Raw genomic sequence first — 20,854 nt, forward strand, 5'->3', positions numbered from 1 at the left:
TACTCATAGCGCTGCTGCTCGCTGGGAGGGGCCCCAGGGCAGCTTTCATCCCCATAACACGCTGCAGCCTCTGAAACCTATTGAGGCTCGAATACACGTCGGTTTGGACCACCTCCTTCCTTCTCTCACCCCTCTTTCCCTTCCCATCCCTCCAGGCTTCTCCTGCCAGGCCTGGAAAAAGCCACTCACCACGCAGCAGGGATGGCCTCAAGCACAAGTGACTGTAGCGCAGCTTATCTTGCTTCTCAGCTCTGTTCCTTCCTCCTTCCCCTTCCTTTTTCCCTCCCACCTCCTGCTTTGGTGGCATGGAAGGGGGCTTGTCCTGCAGCCCCTGTCCTGTTGGCTGCGGTGGCCCTGGGACTGTAGCATCATCATGAAGTGATGCTATGGGGTTCACTTCATATCTCTGATCACTTCCCATCTCTCCCATGTAAATGCCCTGGTGCTTTTGTGGTGTTATCTGCACCTGAGGGCCACACCAGCTGCCTGATTAATGTCAGCATGGTTCCCTCTCATTAGAGATCCCTTTGCCCTGTGAATGGCATCCCGTCCTGCTGCCTGTCCCTGCTGAAACAGCCCAAGTGCTCCGGATGGAAGCATTCAGCACACAGCAACCCAAAGAGGTCAGGAAACCTGAAGGAGCACTTCCCAGTGTGACCCTGGGATGTACCATGGGAGCTGGCACAAGAGCAGGGACCAGCGCTGAGCAACTGGGAGAGCCGAGAGGCACCTGGATGCTCTGGTCCAGGTTGCCAGAGGTAGGTTGGAACAGCATCCCCAGCTTGGCGACACTCTGCCCTCACTTCCGCATAACCATCAAGCTGCACTGCTCTATGTAGTTAATGTTTGCCAATGGCACAGCCTTCCGCATGCAGGAAAAGAAATAAATAGACCAAACCAGAGGTTTTCTTCTTGTTTTATAATAGGAAACACCGAAGCTCAGAAAGTTGGAACCGTGTCCTGGCGTCCTGCATCAGGCATGCACCCAAAGCACTTAAAAGCAGGGCAGGACTGGCTAAGGCAGGGCTGCCACCGCTGTCCCCAGTGAAGAGGAACGTGCTGCCTGTGACCCGAATCACCCCCCGGTGTATTTCATCTCCATACAATGCCCTTCTCTTTGACCCCGCATCACAATTATTCCTTGTTCAGCAGGCTCGAAATGCAGAATGATCCATGTGTGCATTAATGCCACGTATCAATCAACTTCCGACGCGAAGCCAGGGAATGTTGATCCCTTATTTTACCATAAAAGGATGCCGAGCACCTCGCGCAACGTTATCCTAGGGAACGGCAGCGACGATCAGCAAATCCTCTCCTGGCCATTGACAAATACTTGGATCCTCAGCTTCTCCTAATGGAAACAATCTGGCCGGTTCCTGAGAAAGGGCAAAGCGCGGAGGCCGGGGATGAGAGCAGCACGTTCCCTTCTCTCCTCCTCTCCCCAAAATCCCCTCCGCTTTGGGAAGAGCCTGCAACCCATCCCTGCTGACAGCATCGCTGCTCGGAGGGAAGCGTGTTTGCTAGGAGGAGTGGAAGGTAATTAGGGATTTGCAAGGCTGGGCATATCCTGCATGTCTTTTTCTTCCTTTGGAGCGGAAAGGGAGAGCGTTGGTGGTAAAACCAAGGAAAGAAAGGAAAACACAAGGAAGTGCTTAAAGGAATGGATCAAAACCAGACCGCACTAAACGTCTTTCCAGGTTACTGAGAGGTGGGGGGGAGTGGGGGGGTGGATGGACAAACAGCCTCCACAGTGCCACAACAACATTGAGAGCTCTGGAAAGGCTGAAAGTCCTTGGGTACATGCCGTGCTCCAGCTGCGAGGAGCAACACGGGTTATCCCAGCGCCATGGAATTAGTGCATTCCCATCCCGATCCGCTCCTGCATCCTGCTCACGGGATCGGTGTCACACAACGGGCCCATCCGACTTTCCACCCCGCGCACGCAAGGAACAATGGCCCGTGTGTCCCTCGGAGGCTCCTCCTGCCGCCCTCCAAACACACTCCTTGTTTTCCTTGGCCGGGAAGCGCTGGAGCAGCAGGTATTTCCTGCTGTCATCATCCGCCATTCCTGCCTGGCCTGCCCCCATGGGGGACATCCCCCAAGGGACCTGACAAAGCAGGGATGCGCAGGGGTTTTGCTGTCCCTCGCAGGCAGGTGGCCCGGCTCCAAAGGGACACCAGCAGCTCCACACATTCCCCTCCCGCTGCGCACATCCTGCTGGAAAAGCTTTCCAAGCCCCAGCTAAAACGAGGGTGAAAAACGTGCAAAACGCTGTTTTCGTTTCGTTTCCTTTGTGCGTTTCACAGGGTGTTCTGCAAACAGGGCACTTCCGCACAGTTTCGCTTTGGCTCTCACGTTTGGGAATAAGAGAGAGGCTTTTCTTTTCGTAGGAAAACAGGATTATGGATTAGCAGGCGGGCTGGGAGAGCCCTGCATCGTGGAATGGTTTGGGTTGGAAGGGACCGTAAAGCTCATCTGGTTCCAGCTCCCTGGCTTGCACGCATCGCCGTGGTGTTGGGACGCAAGGAAGGAGGGGTCCTGGGTACCACCCCTCTCGGTGCTGGTGGCACATCTGAGATGCAAGCGGTTAACCAGCCACAACAAGGGCTTCTACCAGGTACCTGATGGAGAGGAAAATCCCAAGCAAGCATCAGGCAGCATCGGCTGCAGCCAATTTTCCTCGCTTAATGTGTTTCCTGCACTCATCCCCCTCCCTGACCTCAGCTCCTCCTTGGAGCACGTTCAGCCCCAGAGCTGAGCAACAGCCAAGGAACCAGCAGGATCGCTGCCATTTTGTCCCTCCCATGGTTCGGATCCGGAGCTCCGGCCATGGCTGCTGCAGATTCCAGTGCTCCCCATGCTGCCCGGGGCAGGGTGAGCAGGGAGCACCCTTGGAGTGGGGTGCTCCCTGTACACCCAATGGGGCTGCTGCAGGTTTGGATGTGCCACCTCCATCCTTTGCAAAGGACACACGTTCCAGATGGAGATGGAAACGCAGATCCAGATGAGCATCTGAATCCAGCTCCAAATGCAAATCCAGATGTGGGTCCCAATCCCCATCCAAATCCTGGTCTAAATGCAGACTCAGATCCAAGCACAGACCCACAGGGGCTCCAACCCTGATCCAATGTGGATCAAAATCCTGCTCTTAACCCGGACCCAGATCCAAGTGCAGACACGCAGGGGCTCCAGCCCTGACCCAGCATGGATCCAAATCCTGGTCTAAACCCAGACCCAGATCCAAGTGCAGACCCACATGGGCTCCCACCCTGACCCAGCATGGATCCAAATCCTGGTCTAAACCCAGACCCTTATCCAAGCACTGACCCGCATGGGCTCCAACCCTGATCCAATGTGGATCCAAATCCTAGTCTAAACCCAGACCTATATCCAAGCACTGACCCACATGGGCTCCAACCCTGATCCAGAGTGGATCCCAAACCTAGTCTAAACCCAGACCCGGATCCAAGCACAGACCCACATGGGCTCCAACCCTGATCCAATGTGGATCCAAATCCTGGTCTAAACCCAGACCCATATCCAAGCACTGACCCACATGGGCTCCAACCCTGACCCAGCATGGATCCAAATCCTGGTCTAAACCCAGACCCGGATGCAAGCGCAGACCCGCATGGGCTCCAACCCTGATCCAATGTGGATCCAAATCCTAGTCTAAACCCAGACCTATATCCAAGCACTGACCCACATGGGCTCCAACCCTGATCCAATGTGGATCCAAATCCTGGTCTAAACCCAGACCCATATCCAAGCACTGACCCACATGGGCTCCAACCCTGACCCAGCATGGATCCAAATCCTGGTCTAAACCCAGACCCGGATGCAAGCGCAGACCCGCATGGGCTCCAACCCTGATCCAATGTGGATCCAAATCCTAGTCTAAACCCAGACCTATATCCAAGCACTGACCCACATGGGCTCCAACCCTGACCCAGCATGGATCCAAATCCTGGTCTAAACCCAGACCCAGATCCAAGCGCAGACCCGCATGGGCTCCAACCCTGACCCAGAGTGGATCCCAATCCTACTCTTCACCCGGACGCAGCTCCCAGCGCAGACCCCCATGCCCTCCCAGCCTGACCCAGCGCCCCTCCAAACCCCGCTCCCAATGCACCCTGAGTCCTGGCCCATTCCCGGTCCGCAGCACACAGCACGGCACCACGGAGCCTGGGACCTCGCCCCGGCGCCCCCCGCCCTGCCCCGGGCCCCGCTACCGGTGCCGGTTGCGCCGTGCCCGGTCCCCAGCCAGGCGCGGGGGTCCCGGCGGCGCTCGGCAGCTCTCGGCAGTCTCCGGCGGCGCTCGGCTCCTCCCGGCAGCGCTCGGGCGCGGCCGGCAGGTGTCGCCGCCGTCGCGGGCAGGGCCCCGGGCGCGCGTGCACTTCCGACGGCGCTCGGTCATGCCCCCGACTTTCCTCCCCTCCCTCCCGGCGCCGCGCGGGGCTCCCGCCCGCTGACACCGCCGAGGCGGCTGCACGGCGCGGCCGAGAGCGGCGGGGCCGCCCGGGGATGGCCGCCGGGGCCGCCCCCGCCCAGCGCCGCCGCTGAGACAGCAGCGGGGCCCGGCCGCACAGGTAAGAGAGCGCCGGGTAACGGCTGCGGGCGGGCCGCGCCTGAGGTGGGCCCCGGGGGGAGGCCGGGGTGGGGGGGGGGGGGAGCCGGGGTCTGTGACAGGCGCTGTGCGGTGCGGGGGACAGGGGGGGCATGGGGGGGGTATGGGGGGGGGAGCCCTCGGTGCCCCGCTTGTGTGTGGGGGGGCTCAGCCCGCGTTACCTCCCCGCCTGCTTCGCGTCGCAACGGCGGCGGCCGCAGCTCCCTCCGAGCCGAGCCCGCTGCGTTCCTGCTGCCGCGGCCGTGGCGGCCCCGCTTCCCCGCCGCGCTGCCGGCAGCTTCCCTTCCCTTCCCTTCCCTTCCCTTCCCTTCCCTTCCCTTCCCTTCCCTTCCCTTCCCTTCCCTTCCCTTCCCTTCCCTTCCCTTCCCTTCTTCCCTTCCCTTCCCTTCCCTTCCCTTCCCTTCTTCCCTTCCCTTTCCCTTTCCCTTCTTCCCTCCCCTCCCGCTGCCCAGCGCCGCGTTCCCCCCGCGCTCCCATTTACAACCAGAGCCCGTCCCCGGCTCCGTTCCCCCCCCCCTCCCCACTTTGGTGCCGTGTGTGTCCCCCCCCCCATCCCGGTGACGTCACGGGGGGCAGCGAGGCCCCCCCCCCCCCCCCGGTGCGCGCACCCCATGTGTAGGGATGGAAAGGGGGGACACACACACTCGTTGGATCTCCCCCCCCCCCCGCCCCGCTGTGGATAAGCCGGGCTTGAGAGCCGGGAGCTTCACAAGGTTGTGCTGCAGCTGCTGAATTCCAGCAGAATTCCAATGTGTGTGTGTCCCCCCCCATTCCCACCACCCCCTGGAAACAACAGCAGCCGCGGCACCATGGGAATGCCAGCATCCCAATGGAGATGCTGCATCCCCCAGCCCAGGGGTTGGCATCCCCAGCGGGTTTTGTTGACGTCAGAGCGGGGAGATGGTGGGGTTTGATCCCCATCACCTTTGATGGAGCTGCATGCCGTCCCTTAGACGTGACAGAAGCTCTTGTGGCCACCGGTGCCTGCTCGCTGTCCCCTTGGGGAGCAGAGCGGTGCCAGGGCTGGCTGCCCTCAGGTGACCTCCCAAAGGGATGGTTTGGAGGAGCAAACGCAACGGTGTGGGTTTTGCATGGGAGAGTGCAGGGAAGGCGTCTCTGGTGGTACCGGCACCTTCTGAGGGCTCAGCCCCAGCGTGCGGGCATCCTTGAGGGCCCACAGATGGTTCTCTGCAGTGTGTGTCTTCCCTAGGGTGGCAGCTTGTGGTGGCCAGATGGGTGAGCAGCGCCGTAATGGCTCTATGGATGTGGGTGCTGTCGCTGGGAGAAGGTGGGGGGACCCACAGGGCTGGCTGTGTGTGGTGCGGTCGGATGCGCAGCCGGTGATGAGAGCACATCTCCTGGTGGCTGTCACCAGCTGATGAAAATGGACCTCGAACTGCTGGGGGATGAAGGAGAGAAAGATGGGAAGAAGCCAAGGATGCGTTCCCCCCGAGTGCCCTTCCCTCCCCGTTCCCTGTGGGATCGAGGCATGGCGATGGTTCCGTGTGGGCTCAGAGGCTGTGCTGGGGACACCCGCATGCTGAGCAGCAGCTCTGCAGCTTGGGAGCTGTGTGTGAAGTTCAAGGCAGGAAGTGAGAAACACACACGAAAAGCACAAATAAATACTGCGCCTGGTCGAAAGTGCCGGGGGGATGTAGGGAAGCGGCGCGTTTTGGTGCTGGGGAGCATCCAGGAGCGCGTATCCTCATGCTGGGCACCGCAGACCCACCTCTCCTCTGCCGGCTCTGTCTCCTCTGCGAGCCCCAGGGAACAATTGCATACAGAGTGCTTCGTTTCAGAGCCGCCACAGTCATTTCAGAGACCTTTTAGGCAGGAAAAGTGCTCTGTAGCGTGTAATTTGAAGGCTCTGCTCTGAACCTTCCCTGTCGCTCTGCTAAATGATCCTCTGCTCTTCCAAACGTTTGCTGCCTAGAAACCAGCGGCAGTGACCTGGTTCCTGGCCTCCCTCAGTCCCTGCTCTCCCTTCGGCCCCCTGCTAAGGTGAGGGGAGGTGCAGGTTGCAAAGAGCAGCTCAGGGTTTTATTCTGGCTTGCACAGGGCCTCTCGCATGTCGGAGTCCCGTGAGGTTTCAGCCAGTCTTAATCATCTCTCGCCTCTGCCTGAGCTGCAGAGGTTGGCACAGCTTGCTAAAGGATTTTCCAGCCTGGAGGGGTGAGTCTTGTGAAGGCTCCATAGGAAAATCGAGGAACCCCAACGGATTCCTCCCGAAATGGGAGGGGGAGATGCAGAACTGTGGTGTGAGGCAGCTCGTGGTGGGGAAGGAGGGTTTGTTCTGCCATCGTCGGAGGAAATGGCACAACGTTGGTGTAACTGATGGGGCCACCCCGAGCTGAGCCTGGAGGTGATGGGCTATCAGTTAACCAAGGAGCCTGGTATCACGCAGCGGGGGTTCCTCACCCTCGTCTTTCCTCTCCTGCCCATCCCAGCACGAGTTGCCCTAAAAACTGCTGTCAGTTAAAGGCACACCTGCAGGAACAGGGCGAGCTGTGGGTTTCCTCTTGCCATGGGCACTGCTACCCCGCCGGATACAGGCAGGGCTTTGAGTTCTGCATTGTGCATCAAAAGGGAAAGGATAGGGAGAAGGAGAAGCATTTGCACACGAAGGGTTTGGCTGTCCCCCTTTGGCCTGGTCCCGTGGCACAGGGATGAGCACCGGGTGCACGTCTCCTCTTGCCTTGCTTTGGATTTGCTCCTGGTTTCCATCGAGGCAAGGAGAGTCCCGGTGACGGTGAATTTATGCACGTCACCGAGTCAGACACGCGGCCAGGCTGGAGGAAACTGTCTTGAATCCCTCCTGAGGGTCTGGATCTGCAGGGCCAGGCGGATACCTGGATCTAACCTGCTCTTAAAAACAGTGGTGCTGGTAAAAACCACCCTGTCCCCAGGCAATTGCTGCCACTCACTAATGACAGACTTCCAGGGATGCTTCCGCTTTGCATCCTGTTCCCTGCAGCTGGGCACGAGGCAGAGGAAAGGCCGTTTCCCTTTCCCTTTTTTACCTCTCAGAGGGATGCTCCAGAGCTACATCCCTTCTGAAGACCAGGCAGGATGCATCCAAGCTGGGGTGGAGCGGGCAGACCCATACATCATCCTGCCATCATCTTGTCCCATTGCCTGCTTGGAAACACGCTCAAAATCCACCTGCTTGGCATCGTGTGGATTTGGGATTTCCCTCTGGAGCTGCTTGGGGATGGCTTCCACCCTGGATCTGGTATGGAGGAGGAGGAGGAGGAGAAGAAGTAGAGGAGGAAGCAAAGCAGAGAAGGAGGAGGAGAAGGGAGGCAGATGCTGGGGTGCTGGTGTCACAGCCAAGTGCTTAGAGCCGGCTTGGAGCATCCCCCAGCCAGTAAAACCTCCACATCCCAACAAGCCAAGGGCCAGCACCATCCATGCAAGACAGAGAGGAGCTTCCCAGGGCTGGTGGTCACCCCTGGTCCCCAGCGGGAGGGTGAGCATCGCTGCGGGGAGGCGTCCGCTTGGTTCCTGCTTGTGTTGCGTGGCCTAGTTTTGCGAGCTGGAATATGCTCAAAGCTGGGCTTTCTGAGTTGCTTTTTTTGGTTTTGTTTTGTTTTAAATGACAGCATTTCCCCTTTAAATTTACATCTCTAGCAGGGGAACACAGAGCCTGCTGAGAGAGGGAGTGTGAGACTTTTATAAAAAGAACGAGTCGGGTTTTATTATCCCTTTGAGACGAGCAGGGAAAATCTATACTGAAGGCATGAAATAGCAATAAAAATGGACTTTTTGCCAAAGCAAAATTAATTGAGTGAATCTCAGTCCTCGAGCCTGAGCTCTGAGAGGCTTATGAGCTGGATATGAACCACTCTGCCCCCCTTCCAAGGCTCTCTTCCCCCGAGGAGGGGAGGCAAATCCTCCCTCTGGTCCTCAGCGCTCAACAGCGGAGCACGATGCGATCAGGACCCAGGAGCAAAGGAGGAATGACTGGGATAAGGGCTTCCCCGGTTGCCCTGATGGTCACTGGAGTGAGGGCCTTCTCCAGGTCAGCTGGCTTGGAGACCTGCTCCGATGGCGTGAATAGGATGCTGTGATTGTTCAATGGTCGTCACTCCAGCGGTTCTATCACCGTGTCATCTCATCTGGATTGTGGGTTTGGGGGAGTCCCAACAGGAGAAAGGAAGAAGGCTGGGCACAAGCTCCTCAAACCCACTCTGGAAGCAAGGAGAGGAACCTGCTGTATTATCTAGCACTGAGCTCCAGCTCTCCCAAGGTGCTTTCTGGGCAAAACCTTCGTAGGAAATGAGCCCCCCGCCTGGGTTTTGTTCATCCGGATGTACCCGTGTGGTGGCACCAGCTCTGCTCCCCTCTTTTTGGGGGACAGGATAACAGGAGGAGCCTCCAGACAGAGCGGCAGGGGGAAAGACAGATTCTTCTCAGCAGATGGTGCAGGGAGGACGATGCTGTATAAACCCCCCGAGTCCACCAGAGAGATGGAGATTAAACAGCGAGAGGGCTGAGAGGCAGCTCCAGGCGGGAGAAGGAAGGAGAAAAAAGGAAAATGGGGGTGGAAATAGGATTGGAGAGTGGAACTGGGGAGAGGAGCGCTGGTTTGAACATGAATCCTTCTCCCACTTGATGTCTACCCTCTGATTCAGAGGGCCTAGATTCCGTGCCATAAAAATATAGCCCTTTTCAATCCCTTATCTTGCAGGAGCAGAAACAATTGGCCTGCAAAGAAGGAGAAAACAATCTGCTTGACTGACAAACAAAACCACGTTTCTGCACAAAAGGAGGAGGAGGAAGAGGCAGCTGTCTGGCTGCTGCTTCGGCTTTTTCCCTTTCCCCTCCCCTCTCCTGTCCCCTTGCTGATGGTGTCGGAGCGCAGCCGCTACCCTTGCCAGCAAAACACCCGCCGTTCTGACTGGCTGGGTTCAATGTCAGGCTCCTGCAGCAAATATCATTGTCCGCCCTGCTGTCACCAGGCGTGATGGAGGTGCTCGAGCCCCGCCGGGATGCTCTCCTGGGGATGGTGTGGGGAAAGGTGGTACCCTGAGCATCGGTGGGGCTGAACCTGGCTGCTTGGAGAGGTACCATTGGGTACCAGAGACAAGAGAGGGGGCAAGGCCAGTGGCTCATGGTGGCTGAGCTGGGGGCAGAGGGGATGCAGGACAGCCCTCATTGGGTATCTTGGGGAAGCTCAGCTGGGTTGTGGGTGATAGGATGATATTGCAGCACTTGGGAAGCATCATTGGAGAACCCAAATGCAATTGGAGATACTGCTGGAGCCATCTCAAGAGTCAGCTCTGTGCCTTGGTTTCCCCTGCAGTCAGTGAGATAACATGCAAGTGCTGTAAGAGAACTGGGGGGTAGGAAGTGTCCTGTGCACCTCAAGTTGTTATCCCAGCAGGTTGTTATCCCAGAAAATCACTATCCCTAAAAAAATCCTTATGGGAATCGCTGTACTAGCCAGGTCGGTGCTGGTGGGAGTCTGTTGGGCAGGCAGGAGCAGAGCCCGTGGGATCTCGGCCGTTCTCCATCTCTCCAGAAGAAACTCCTCACTTGGAGGCTTTTCTAAAGGAAAGAGAAACTGATTTTTCCCATGCAATTCCCTGACCAGGAGCAGCCGCAGTTTCCTGCCTGGAATGGCGTCCAAAGGGACTCTGCTCCACAGGGATATCTGAAACCAGCCCAATACCCTACCCACGAACCTGGAAAAGCAGGAGGCAGGAGCAGGGTGATCTCTGCAGGGGCTGGGTCCTGCAGTGGGAATCTATGGTAAATAAAGGGACACAAGAAGAAAACCCTGAAGCTACCAGGGCAGTCTTCATTGCTGTTGATCCAGTTGCTGGTTCCCTACTAGAATCCACTGGAAAGATGATCCCACACTGGTGGATGGTTCACTTTTCCCTGTGTTTTTCAGGAGCTGTTTTGCTCCGCAGCCAAATAACATGTAAGAAATCGCAGATGCTGGGTGAGTTAATAACAAATAATGACTCTCAGTTCCTGAGTGCTTCTCTTGATGCCTCAGTCCAGGCGTCTCGCAGCCAGGCTTGCCTGTGCATACTCAGCCAGGCTTGTTGAAATGCTGCTAGGAATTGAAAGAAACATCCTGAATTCAAGTGAATTCAAGAGATCTGGGCTCTGCTTTCTTACAGTAGCACAACAGAAGCTTTGGGGAGTGTTTGACCTGAGACATTGGAACAATTCTTGCACCTAAAAGGCAGCATTTTCTGCATTTTCCTTTCCTCTTTCATCTCAAAGGAAGATGAGGGGACCCATCTCTCCACACGTCAAACTGCAGGCAAAGGAAGATACGAAGTGGCTCCTTCCACAACTTTGGTGCTTGACTTTCCTTCCCAGAAGGGGAAGATGCATTGTCAGCCTGTCTTGTGATCGGGCTGTACCCTTTTGTTGCCCTCAGAACTGTCAGATGACCAGGCTGGGATGTAAAAAAGCTTCATCTCTACCATTGCTGCACTGCCTTGCACACTGTATTTGGGCAGGAAGAGGCCCAGCATCTCCCTGCCTGTGTGTCAGAGAGGAAGAAGGTGTTATTGAAGTGGCATGGCTGGATCCTTCCAACAGTGCTGCTCAGGGACACTTGTTCCCTTCTCAGCAGTGTCACCATACTGCATCCTCAGCATCACCTGCCCTGCTTCCCTTTGCTGGTGCCTTCTCCCAGCTCCTCCATGTGCTGCTCTGGTCCCCAAGGTCCTCCAGCATCCTCTCTCCTCTACTTATTCCTGCCTTCCAAACTCTCCCTGCCTTCTCTCTTCAGCTCCTTCCTCCCAGATGAATCCTGTTGGCAGAAAAGGAAGCCTGCTGAGGGTTTGGCCCCCATGCCCAGTGCTGGTAGATGCAATGCAAACCCGATGCTGTGATAAAGTAAATCTAACCAAGATGTGGAGTTTGGCTCCCGGGTAAGAAAGACCATTCAGGTTTTAGCAGACACCTGCCTCTGTGGTCCTGCTTGCTTCGAGCATCCAAGGTGGCCATGGGGAGCAGCTCTTGGGGTGAAGACAGAGTTTGGCTTAGCCTAGGGCTTGAGGAGAGGTGGCCAAGACAGAGTGAGATCTGGTGAAGCCCTGGCTCTCAGCTTCAGACCCTGCAGATGTCTGGATGCTCGCAGTCTCTGGCTGGTATTTCTCATTGCAGAGCCCCCATTTGGTGAAGCATCATCCCCCCCCCCCCCCCCCATGTTCTATCCAGACCTACCTGGATCCTCTCCTTCCCCTGCTGCTGCCTCCCTGCTCACTGGCCATGCACTGGAGGGGAGCAGACATCTCCCACCCCTTCTACCGGCCACAATCACACTATGCACAAGCTCATCCTCTATGTTACTCCACACTAGCACCCCTTGGGATTTGGCCAGCGTGTGTCAGGGCTATGTGCCTCTTCCTCTCCAGCTGCTCTCTGCTCGGCTGAGTCACCCAGAGCATCCCTTCCTCCTGCCTGGGGTTGCTTTGTACATCTGAGTTATTTTGCCCTGATTTATACTAGGTCACGGGCTTGTGGGTCCCTTGCTTGGCCATGGTAGCGCAGCCTCTTCGATTAGGTGTATTTCCAAGCATGACTTCCATCTGTCCATCAGTCACTATAGCTAATTTCTGGTGCATTTATGGCCATACAGGGGCATCCTTCGTGTGTAATAATCGCTGGTGGTGGCAGGACTGGGAGAAGGGATCTATCCCACGCGTTTCACCTCTTCTCCAGTCACAAATAGTTTGGGATTTTTGGTAGTTGCATTAAGTATTCCAAGTGATTTCCATTTCCCCCATTGCGTTCATTATCCTAAATTGTTCTCCAGATGATTTCTACAAATAATTTGCAGGTCTTTGCTCTTCTGTGGATACTCAGGCTCAAGAACAGGAGTGGTTTTAATTGGGATCTTACATCACTGATGGCGTTTGTCTTCCCGATTGGGCAAGGCTTCATCTTTAGCCTTCAGGTTTGGGGAGGGCACTGTTGCAATTAAGAATTGGGAATTCACTTTCTTCCCATATCTTCTGCCACTTAAAATTAACAGTTCATCTTCCCCCCCCCCCCTTTCCTGGCCAAACAAATCCCGGCTGGTAACTTGTTGGCAAGGAGCACATTTGGAGAATATAAACAAAAAGGTGGCACCAAACCAGCTAAATTTAACATATCTAAAACCTGGAGCGATGATTCATGGTGGGTTGTTTTCTATTATCCGCCTTGCTGCGGTAAAAATAATGAGCAAAATAATTTAGCATCCTAAAAAGTCACAGAGCAAAGGAACAGTTACAGCCCTTGGTTTCATAAAGTCTGCCATCAGTGGCTCCCTGCGTGCCCAAGGAGCATCCTGTGGGCTGGCCGGTGTGTGGCGGTGAGGTGGTACCCTGCCCCACGCTGAGGTTTGGAGGAGGGAAGGACTGTGCCACCAGCCTGGCTCCCCACACTGCCTCCATCCGCACCTGCAGCAGACAAGGCTCCGGTTGTCTCACTCCAGGCAGAGGGGGACCGTAAGTGACTTGCCCAAGGTCGCGCTCCAGCTCCTTAGTGCAGCTGGAAATAGCTCCAAGGTCTCCCGATCCCCCTCCTTCAGCATCCCCCTCCCTGAGGCGAGACGGAAAGGTGCAGAGTTCAGATGTTCTCTCTAACCCACAGCCTGGCTCCTGCCACCTCTTGTAAAACCTCCTTGGCTTTATTCTCTGCCCCTCGCCATCAGGCTGAGTCAATACAGCCCCCCCCTTTCTATACCACGGGCTCCCATGGCATATTTATGCTTCCGAAGTGGAGCGGTGCTGTTCGTGCGGCACCCGCACACCCCGGCTGCTCGCTTCCACCAGCTGCTGCTGCCCATTTCCCTTCAAAATAAACCCCCTCTAAAGGTACAGCAGGGACACCTTAAATGCAGAGCTGTGGCGTGCAGTTAATCATATCCTCTTAACGGGTTTATTCGCTCATTAAATATTTAAGACTCGTTTCTCTTTATCAATAGTGTGGAGGCGTGCAGGCCCCGCTGCAAAGATTGATGCACACAATAGGATCGGTGCCTTTGGATTTGTTTGAAGAGATCCGAGAGCCATTGAAAACTCAACCGAGGAGGGGTGGTTGCTGCTGATGCTGGTTTCCTCCGGTGAGGTTTCTGCCTCTTGACTGCAATAGGGAGGTAGCAGGAGGAGAGATTTTGGGTGCACAAGCTGATGGCTGCCTCCAAATACCCCCATGGTTTGCTTTGTAATAGCTATGCTCCTTTTGGAGGGATGCTGAGGGCTTGGAAAAGGCCTGCTTGTGCCTGGCATGGGTATCCTGTAGTGATGAGGGTGGTCCATTGTGGAGGCGGGACCTGGCGCTGGGAGCGTGGTTGTGGAAGTGGCGTTTTGATCCCTGCTTCCCTCCGCTGTCTGTGGGAAGAGCTTTGCTGTTGCGGCTCAGATGTGAATTCCAGCTCATCTGGCACTGTTCAGGAGCCCTCATGCAGGTGCAACATCTGTTCTCCTCTTATTACCTGGGCTCTGCTCTTCACGCAGGTGTCAGAGCAGGGGTGGCCTCTTTGGTTCATAGGAAGGGGTAACCAATCCCACACCATCACCTTGATCCTGCCTCCCCATCCTTCCCATTGTCTGCCTCTTTCCCACCACAGCTCACCGGCCCTCATCACCATCCAGAGCATCCCATCTGCATCCAGAGCATCCCGCCTTCCTCCAGCACCTACCATTCCCCACCCTGCCCTGTGCTTGGTACCAGTCCCTACGCAGAGGCTATGGTGGCAGATGTGTTGCTCACCCTCAGTGCAGGGAGGTGATTCCTCCCGCTGTTGTGCACCCCTCTAGCGTGTGTTCCCCGAGCTCTGCGGGTTGTCATCTTCTGCTGGAGCAATGGGGGACCTGAGATGGGGCAGAGGGAGCTTGATGGCACGTCTGATGCAGTTGCACAATGGGATCTGTACCCATCCTTTCACTGCTGGGGCTTGCAGGGACAGCAGGTCCTGGCACGCAGGACTCTATCACCGCCTCAGCGGCCTCTGCTTAGATCAGGAGGGAACATCTCATGCCAAGACCTGTCCTCTCCAGCCTGCAGCTCAGTGTCGGAGATGGCAGCAGCTGACGCCCTTCTTTCTGCCCTCCCTGTGGCATCCTGGCAGGCTCTTCCTTTCCTTCCCATACAGCCGGACGTGCCCGTTCCTAAAGCTTTCCAGAGGCGCTGGGGTGGATGAGGGGGGACGAGTGGCCGCAGTGGCAATGGGCAGAGCTGGCAGCTCCATCTTGGAGGTGTGAGAAATACCCCGGCTGGCTCATTGACAGCGCCGAGAGCTCGGGAAGAGCTTGCGTGCGTCACATATTTGCCCAAACCTCTCCTGCTTTGCAACGTGCCCGCTAAAGGAAAACATGGATCTGACAGCAATAAAACTGTCGGGCGGCTGCTGCTGCTGCTGCTGCCTTTAAAAGTTCCATGATAGCTTCTTCCCCCCCTCCCCTTCCCCATCCCTTTATTTTTAATAGCTAATGCATCTGTCACTACTTCCCTAATGAGCTTTCCGAAAAGGGCCTTGGGGACCTCTACCTACCCATGCGGGCTTGGGTAGGCTTACTCAAGGGAGGCAGAGGGAATTCAGCTCCTTCTTTTCACCCCCAGCCTCCTCTCGGAGGGCAGGTTGTCCAGAGGGAGGGGAAAGGCAGCAATACCCGAGCACTGGGCGAGCTGGCGTGCACCCCCTGCAATCACAGCCAATAATGACAGAAAGACGGGGCTGCTGCCAGAGATAGAGAGCTGAGCTCCAAGCGTTACAGCAATGTCACAGCCTTGGGACTGCTGCTGGCTGCTACTGGAAAGAGATTTCCTCACAACAGGCAGAGTTATAGGAAGGAGCCATTGATTGCATTAAAAAACACTCTCCCCACCTCTCTTTTTTTGGCATGGATTTTCAAGGCTGGGTTTTTTTTTTCCCTCCCTTCTTTCCACCCCCCCCTTCTCCTTCTCTCTCCATTTGCCATTGAAGTTGCGTTCAATAAAACCCATCGCCCGAGAGCGTCTGTTCGCATGTTCTCAGCAGTACAATGGGCAGAGGACTGCAGTGTGCGGAGGCTCAGCCAGCCTCACGCAGACAATGAGGGGTGGCAGAGGGGCAAGGAGGGGGCTTTTACTTTATGTTGGTTTATTTTCCCCCCACCTGCCGGCCCCCACTGCTAATTGTAATCACAAAAGGCAAATGGGAAGGGACTTGGGGGAGCAAGGCTGTGGTTCACCGGGGTCATGGTCTCCATCAGTCATTCTCCCAGCCTGTTGCTGGGGAAAAGTCTGGCTCCTTGGTTTAGCAAAATGGTGGTGCCCTAAAAGCCTCTTCACCCCCCAAAAAAACACCCCCAAAAAGCTGTTCCAAATGACTCGAAAAGCATCAATTCCCCATTGCTATCCATAGGAGGCTTCCCGTTGACTCCTGTAGGCGCAGAAGGGAAAACAGTGGGTTTGGTGACTCAGGCACAAACCTGGGATCTCTTCCTCTCGCTGACGCGGTTGGCAAATCATTTGGGGGCTGATGGAGCATGGATTCAGCACGGAGCTGAACGCCACCATCCCTTGTGCCATGCGATGGGGTACCGGAGGATGCGCCGCTTGGCTGTGCTGTGCCTGAGTTCCCTTCAGCCGTAAACTGTAACGGCGTGAACCCTACGTTGCATAGAAGCTAATAACTATTAATGCCAGGGAGATGCTTCCAGAGCTCTAGATAAAAGGTGCTCAAGGAGGGAAAATTATTACCAACGTGGGCCAAATAGCTACAGGGGATTCGAAATCTGTTTGTGTTTGTAGGATGTAACCACTAAGGAGGGAGAGACTGGGACAATGGGGCATGCACAGCACTAATGGAATGAGCGTAGGAAAGAGGGTATCTCGGGAGACCTTTAGAAACCATTTCCCAGTGGTAAGATCTGCTTGGGTTGTTTGTTCTGCTTCCCAGATGAGAGCTGCAGTCGTGGATGCTTTTATCACTCAGGAACTGGACTAGATGGAGGGCCAGAGAGGATATTGTAGGGATGAGCTTGCATGGCTCTCCAGTGGGTGGGTCTATGGATTTAACTGGGCTCAGCTTCCATTTCTGTCTCTCAGAGCTGTGCTTTATGGCACAGTCATCTGGAACGGGCATTTCAGATCTGGTTTTCAATCCTATGGGGTGCGGGTTTGAGCTCTCCGAGCGCATGACTTGGGCATCGTGAGGCTGCAGCAAAAGGGTTGTTCATGGTGGGTACATCCCCATCCCACCCTGGGACGGAGCCCTGGGACGTGGTTTGGGCCGAGGAGCAGATTTGCAGCAGCCCCATGGCAGCACGTGAGCCTGGCGGCTCCTTGAAGCCGTTTCACTTGGAGATTCACGTTTTCCAGCTGATTCACTTCCTGCTTCCAAGCCCATTTCTCCTAAGGGGCTCTGAGCCTGGAGGTGCCAGGAGCTGCACAACCCCAGGTCATTCCCTGGGGATTAAACCCAAGTCAGACAAGCTGTTTGCTGTCTGTGGGCTGGCAGTGCTCAGAGACCTGTGCAAAGCATTGGGCAAGGATGTCAGAGACGGGCAGCATCCATCCCGGCTCCCTCGGAGCAAGCATCTTCCTTACCCACAGTTCTTCCTTGCTCCGAAATCACATCCCTTGCACCCTGAGACAGCCCCATTTTGTGCTGCCTTTCTCACCACTGAAGACCTGCAGCACACCCTGCTCTTTTCTTTCTTTTCCCCTCTTTTATGTTTTTTTTTTTTTCTCTCCTGGACACTTTACTTAGGTTCTTTCTTCCCTCTCATTTTCCCTACCATCAAATGAAAGCCATTCAGACCAAAACGGTTCAGTCTGCTCTTTGTGTCTGGAAAACAGAACACCAAAGACAGCTGGACCTACCCGAGATGGCCACGGCCGTGGCAACAGTGGCTCTTTGTTAGCGCTGTTGTCTCTGCCCCTATCTCCAGTGTCTGGGGCCCTGTCTCTTTAAAGCTTTAGTGCGCTGTGTCAAAGCCAACAGAGAGTTCAGCTTATTAATGGATTCGCTAGGTTAATATCCCAACAGTTTGGTGGGTTGTTGGGGTGGGTTTTTTTCTTTCCACCAGCATAATTTAGATCGAGGGGGATGGGGAGAGAAAGATAACCCAGTCCCATTTGTGGGGAGGAGGGCACGGCATGGCTCATTGCTCTGGAGAAATGGAGCCGGAATGGTTGGTCGGGGCCAGGAGGAGGTGGTGGCCCAGCCCTTCGCCTTCCTGTCTGTCTGTACATCTCTCTCTATCTCCTTCTCCTGCGGGGTTCCCTGCATCAAAGCTTCTTCCAGTTCTTATGCTAATGAGGTGCATTAATGCTTAATGACTGTGAACAGGCTTGTTTAATTGCACCTATCTGAGCAGGAGGCACGTTGCTGTGTAAGAGGGAACGACCATGTAAGCAGCTGCATGCCCTCCTGGACAGTCTTAATTACATGTAAAACTGATGTGATCTAAACCACCAGGCTGGTGATTAGTTTAGTGAGGCAGGTGGTACTTTGCAATTCAGTGCCTCAGAAACTCTGGAGCAAGTGAGATCAGATTCTTTCGGAGGCTATGGAGGATAAGGCAAGCCCCGATCATCCTTGGATTCGATGCTGGGTGGGGACGAGCGCAGCAGAGTAGATTAATTTAATTAATTTATTGCAGTTAGTTTGCAAAGACATTATCCGCCGGCGTCTGTGCGGAATACTGAGCAGTGCCATTAATGCAATGCTATTTTGCCTGTAAATCCTCTCCCCCCGCCCCTTACAGGAGGAATGAGCTGCGATGGTCTCAGCTTTCTGCAGTGTTATCTCGCGCTGTTTGAATACGACTGATTGTCTGAACTACAAAGGGGCCCGGCGCTAATGCAAAGCCATCCCTATTGGCACTAGACCTAGATTAATGACTCTGCATGCATTGACTTGGCTCGAAGCTGGATTTCCCTAAAGCAGCTCACGGCGCTGCTGTCTGCACTCCCGTATCCGTGCCTCGAGCCGGGCTGCGGTTGTTCCGCTGGCGGATCTGGGAGCACCTCCAAGTGGGAAGGCTCTTAGGCAGGGGTGCACAGGTATGAAGGTACCTGTTATCGCAAGCCATCTGCTGCTAATTACCCGCCCTGGCTTCTTGTGGTTGTTTGTTTTGCTGTTAGACACCGGAGGGGGGGGATTTTGCAATGGAGGAAGAGCCTCTTTTATAACCTGCTTTGGGGAATGAACCAAATCCAACAGTGGTTGGTGCTCCCATCACACCGTGCTCACCCCTGTCCCTGCACCAGACCCTTCCCCACGACCTCCTCCTCAAGCGCTTCCTCCCCATCCCCATCCCATGAACTCTCTGCTCTTCCCCTCTCCCTGCCCGCATGGGCCCCAGCGGAGGCTCTTCCTGACGTTACTCCCACAACCACCACTTCCTTCCCGTCCCAGCAGCCCCCGGCTCCGCAGCCATCCCCACATGGTCCTGGATAGCCCCTTGCTGTCTCCTCGAGACCCCTCCTCTGCTGCTCCCCTTCCAAACACCCCTATTAACCTTGTAAAACGGCTCATCCTGGAGGCTTTTTCTGCCTGGGGTGAAACTCATGGCTGCAGGGCTGCTGGGTGAGTGATTTGGGGTCCTGCTCGCACCATCAACCCCTTCTCCTGGTGTCCCCGACACCCATGGGGTTTTGAGGTTAGAAACCCACCATGTAGGACATGTTTTAGCTGATCTTCAGGGACCAGCTCCCCACAGTGTTTCCTGGCAGGAGAAGGTGCATGGCCATGGTGGGGAGGCAGCAAGAAGTGAGGAGATGGGATGGAAGGTGGAGAGCAGGGTCCTGCCTGGACCTGCATGGATCTGCCTGGTTTAGGGTGGGAGCTTTTCCTCCATGGGAGTGAGCCCCACTCCAAGGGTCCAGAGGGGCTCGCTGGGCAGGAAGGCAGAAGCCTCGCTGCTGTCTGCCTTCTCCTTGCTCACTCCATCATAGAATCTTGGGTTGGAAAGGACCTTAAAGTTGCTGTTCCTTGTCCCACCAATGCCAGACCTTATCCTTTCCATGACCCTAAGGCAGACTTTGGGTGGAAAAGATGATTTTCCCTCTTGGAAAAGCCACCTTTGGTGGTGGCACTAAAACAGACCCTGAGCATCATAGCATTGGTGCCACGCTCCTTGGTGTATCACCACCACCCCGGCATGGCCGTCCCCTTGAGTGGACCAAGCACCCCAAAACTCTCCATCCCTATGGAATCACAGGGATGCAGGGAACCGTGATGAGGTGCATCCATCGTGGGGGGCTCAGCCTTGCTTTGTCTGTGGGTGAAACACCCTCGAGCCTGAGTGAGCCCTTTTTATAGCACTCCCCTGTTTGCCAAGCGTACTTCCTTTCTTTTGATTCTTACCACCTACAGACAGTCTGACTGCAACAGCAAAGGGGAGAAAAAAGCATTGCAACATTCAGTCGAAGGCTTTTCTGTCTAATGACGTTAAATTTATTAACCAAAACTCCAGCTGCACCAGCCTGGGATCTAATAATATTCAGGCTATGGAGACATCACGTAGAAAGGAGCTTAAAGCCCTTTTTATTTCGCAGTAAAACTGTCAGTAAATAACTGGATTGTCTTGAGACTGAGAAAATGGGGATTTATCTTCCTGAACATGAAAAGTGTGCTTATGTGGGGGGGGTTTCCCCCCCCTCTCATCAGCTTCAAAAAGCCCCAGCAACCTTGATTTTCCTTCCACCCTGTCCTCAGCAGCTCTGCCAAGCCCCCCAAACCACACAAATCAAGAGGCAGGCTCGAGAAGATATTTTTAATTCAATTAATTCCTTTTCCTTCCTTCCCCATTTCTCCCTTGTCCCCTCCTCCATCCTCTCTGCCTCTCTCCCTGTGTCCCCAGCTAATGACTTCTAAGCACTGTGACATTTCAGCGCTGGCTGTCACTAACACCACACCTCCGTGCTGGTTATAAATTGGGCACAGAGACATCAAATTCCCTGCAGAAGGTCCCCGTTTGATGATATTCTCCGAGGTAAATCTCCGATAGCTCCCTGTTTTCTTTAATAACGCTAATAGGCATAGATTAATTAAACTGTTATATTACTTCTTTCTACCAGCACCAGTTAGAAATCTTATTACCTGCTCCTCTCCGCTTGCCTTTTTGTCCCCAAGGTGCTTGCATTCCAACCAGTTACCAAGGTTTCTCAGTGGCTGTAGCACAAGGTGAAGCAGCAGACAAGGCTGGCTCCTGTTCCAAGCCCTTGGCTCCTAAACCTCACCGACCTCAACAGGGTCCATGCGGGCGTAAGCAGGG

General features: G+C 55.2%; 1 protein-coding gene and 1 long non-coding RNA gene across 3 annotated transcripts in view; one reads left to right on the plus strand and one right to left on the minus strand.

Moving 5' to 3' along the window:
* Positions 1-900: 900 nt before the first annotated feature.
* On the minus strand, positions 901-4,323 carry LOC136016916 (uncharacterized). The gene is made up of 2 exons (XR_010613739.1): positions 4,234-4,323; positions 901-2,622 (listed from the first exon to the last, which is right to left on the minus strand). It is a non-coding gene; the product is annotated as an uncharacterized LOC136016916 (long non-coding RNA).
* A 118-nt stretch (positions 4,324-4,441) lies between these two features.
* RAI1 (retinoic acid induced 1) overlaps positions 4,442-20,854 on the plus strand; it is a 71,031-nt gene continuing 54,618 nt past the window's right edge. For both annotated transcript variants that reach the window (XM_065684665.1, XM_065684664.1), the window contains exon 1: positions 4,442-4,590. The gene's annotated coding sequence lies outside the window, so the exon portion shown is untranslated. The remainder of the gene's footprint in view (positions 4,591-20,854) is intronic.

Source organism: Lathamus discolor, chromosome 6 (assembly GCF_037157495.1).
Source record: "Lathamus discolor isolate bLatDis1 chromosome 6, bLatDis1.hap1, whole genome shotgun sequence".
Taxonomy (NCBI): domain Eukaryota; kingdom Metazoa; phylum Chordata; class Aves; order Psittaciformes; family Psittacidae; genus Lathamus; species Lathamus discolor.